This window comes from Coenobita brevimanus, chromosome 54 (genome assembly GCF_032717465.1).
Source record: "Coenobita brevimanus isolate Jiangsu-jjx chromosome 54, ASM3271746v2, whole genome shotgun sequence".
In the NCBI taxonomy this organism is placed as follows: domain Eukaryota; kingdom Metazoa; phylum Arthropoda; class Malacostraca; order Decapoda; family Coenobitidae; genus Coenobita; species Coenobita brevimanus.
In genome coordinates, this window is record NC_137007.1 from 20,843,176 (window position 1) to 20,846,402 (window position 3,227).

The following is a 3,227-nucleotide window of genomic DNA, read 5'->3' on the forward strand; positions in this document are numbered from 1 at the left end:
GGTTACTGAAGAGACATATTATGTACCCAGAAACTATGCTATGTTTATGAAACAAAAAAAAAAAAACGTATGTCACCGTATGTGAATACTGATATATATAACGCTGCGATATGGAATGAGGAATCTCTGGCATCTCTATACAGATGGCCGCCGCGCTGCCAGCCGCACGATTCTCATTCTTGGGAAGTCTTTTGGACCGTAAACATAAACATAGCGATCCGCGGGTACTCTGAGTGACGATGCCTGTGTACGCTTGTGCCGTGGTTGACTGCCCAGCAGATTCTAGAAAAAATGGTAATCAGTATCCATACATGGCTGAGGTTAGAGGCTGGGCGAAATTTCCCCCAGCTAAGAAGGAACCCAGACTACGAAAGCTCTGGGAAAATAGGTGTAAACGTGATGGGGGATGGAAGGCTACAAGGTACCATGCCATATGCTCCAGGCATTTTATTGACTGGGTGGGAAATGGCCCATCCTCATCCCATCCAGACCCAGAACTGTTTGGCTATAATGACTGGGGCAGAAGGCATACCCAAAGAAGATCTCAAAATGGCTGGCAAATAAAGAGGATACCCACTGTTGAAAGTCAAAGTGGCAGTATTCCAGCTAGCCCTGATGTTGACGTCATACCTCAAAACCCTGTAGCTGAAGCTTACATCAGTGAGGATGTACAAGACTGCAGTGGAGCTGACGTTGGCCAACATAGCATTATGCAACAATCATCAATTTTAACAGGTAAGCAGTCATGTGAATGAGGTGTAAGATAGGGTCGGAAATTAGGTTAGGTTACCTTAGGTTGGGTTAGGTTAGGTTAGGTAAGGATAGGTTAGGTTACGGTATGTTAGTCATTTCCAACTGGGGTTTTGGGGGTTCATTGTGATCCTTAGGGAGTAAAGCAATACGTTAATGGTGCTAATATTCCCAAATTGCATATTGGCAACTTGTAAAAATTTACTCACTTTTGTCAGTTTTAGAAAACATTATTATTCTAACTTTGGTTAGGTTAAAGGGCATTATTACACTTTTTGCCAGTATTTGAAACCATTTTTGCTCTAATTTTGGTTAGGTTAGGAGCATTATTACATTTTTTGCCAATATTACAAAACATATTTACTCTTTGGTGTGGTTAGCGTAGGGCCATTATTACACTTGGCCAGTACACCCAGATAGTTGTGCAATATGTTTCAGTAGTATGTTTTCTTTTACCATATTATTATGATTATTGTTATTTGCTTTATATCCTTCTAACCTTCATTTGTCTTTTTTTTTTTTTTTTTTTTTTTGAGAGGAGGAGGGGGACTATGCGATTTCACCTTCAGATTTGTGGGAAATTGAGAACTTTTTATCTCTTGGTTAATTAAGGTTAGTTCTTCTTTAGACTTATTGCTAATACATCCAAATTAACACACACATGCATATACACGAAATGCTTTCTGTTTCAGTACCACACCCTGATCACACCTATGCCTACACTTCCCAGGATACCGGTACCACAGAATCTGGCGAGCCAGTAGATGTTGGGACACAGATGAGTCTTCTTATCACTCATACTGAAACCCAGACACATGATATAGTAGGTTAAGTGTTTTGACCTTCATTTTAGTATAAGTGATTTTTAAGTTATCGTTAACAAGTTATTATTTAAGCTGCATTTTTGTTGTTCAACCTGGGGCTTGGGATCCGAAGCTCATCATGGGGTACTTGGTATCCATCTCCAAAAACCACCTGGCTAGTTAGAACTGAAAAAAAAAAAAAACTTTGAGCTAAGTGAAACAGAGGGGTTGGCTTAGATCATGTGAAGGGTACTGGAAAATGGGGTGGCTTCAGACACTTTTTCATTTTTTTTTTCACTGTACCCTGTAATTTAAAATTAAATCTCCACACTGTCCACCAGCTACTGTAACGTACTGGTATTCTCTTCCCAGATCTTAAGGTTTTCTCTTTCCATTTGCTGAACCACTGATATGATTATTGCATTGCCATGACACCTTATATTTTGTTTCTTACACTGTTAATATTATTTCAGATGGTCCCTGCTGGCATATCCCAGAAGCAGAATATCCTTCGTATGACATTCAAGGAGAAGGTGGTGAAGAGTGACAAGTCAGTTAGAAAATATACCGGTATGATGTCTAAAAAAATATTGTTTGGCATATTTGATATAATTAAAAATAAAGTTGTTAAGGTAAATTATTGGAAAGGGCCAAAGCATTTCAATGAGAAATCTGAACAAGGTAGAGGAGGTAGATAAAAAAAAAATTCCCAGTTTGATGAGTACCTCATCACTTTGATATATATTAGAGAAGGTCTGGAGATGAATGTGCTTGCTGACCTGTTTGGAGTTTCTCTAAGTTATGTTAGCTGTATAACAACATGGATCAATGTTTTGCATAAAATTTTCAAAAGATGGCTTAAGTGGCCATCAGCTGAAGTTGTTCGAAAACATCTTCCAGAAAATTATCCCTCAAAATATGCAGATACAAGAACCATACTAGACTGCACAAAGTTCTTCACCATTAAGCCTAGAAATTGCACTGCTCAAGCTGCAACTTATTCAACATACAAACATCACAATACAGTCCAACTTTTGGTTGGCATAACACCAACTGGATTAATTTCCTTTGTGTCTAATGTGTATGGGGGTAGCACTTCTGATAGGCACATAACAGAAAAGGAATTTGTGGAAAGGGTTATGCCTGGGGATGCCATAATGGTTGACCGAGGCTTCAATATTGCAGACCTTCTGTTACAACAAAAAGCAAAGTTGTATAGTCCTCCTTTTACCCGAAAGGAGGAGGGAAATGGCCAGAAAATTTTAAATCAGAGTGAAATTGCGAAAACACGGGAAATTGCATCACTACGTATTCATGTTGAGGTGGTCATCGAACGCATGAAAAATTACAAACTGTTGTCACGTACAATTGACATGAGTTTGTGGCCATTGCTTGACCAAATAATGGTTATTGTTGCAGTACTGTGCAATATGGAGCCCCCTTTATTGAACTGAGTAAGGGTGGTTACAAACAGAACAACTTCCAGACCTTCTTCCAGCCTAGCTTCTAAACCCTAGCAACTGAGCTGGCCCCAGCTCAACCACCTGCACAAATCATATTACCCAGGTAGCATAACTTCTCTACACATTCCTAAGAATCACCAACCAGAACAATCAGCTAATCTGTCTCTGAGTAGGCTACTCAAACTCAGTATTATTCTGCAGCCACCCTATC

The 3,227-nt window shown here is 39.4% G+C and overlaps 1 pseudogene; it reads left to right on the plus strand.

Annotated features, from left to right (window-relative positions):
- The first annotated feature begins 239 nt into the window (after positions 1–239).
- Positions 240–3,007, plus strand: LOC145401049 (uncharacterized; annotated as a pseudogene).
- The last annotated feature ends 220 nt before the right edge of the window (positions 3,008–3,227 follow it).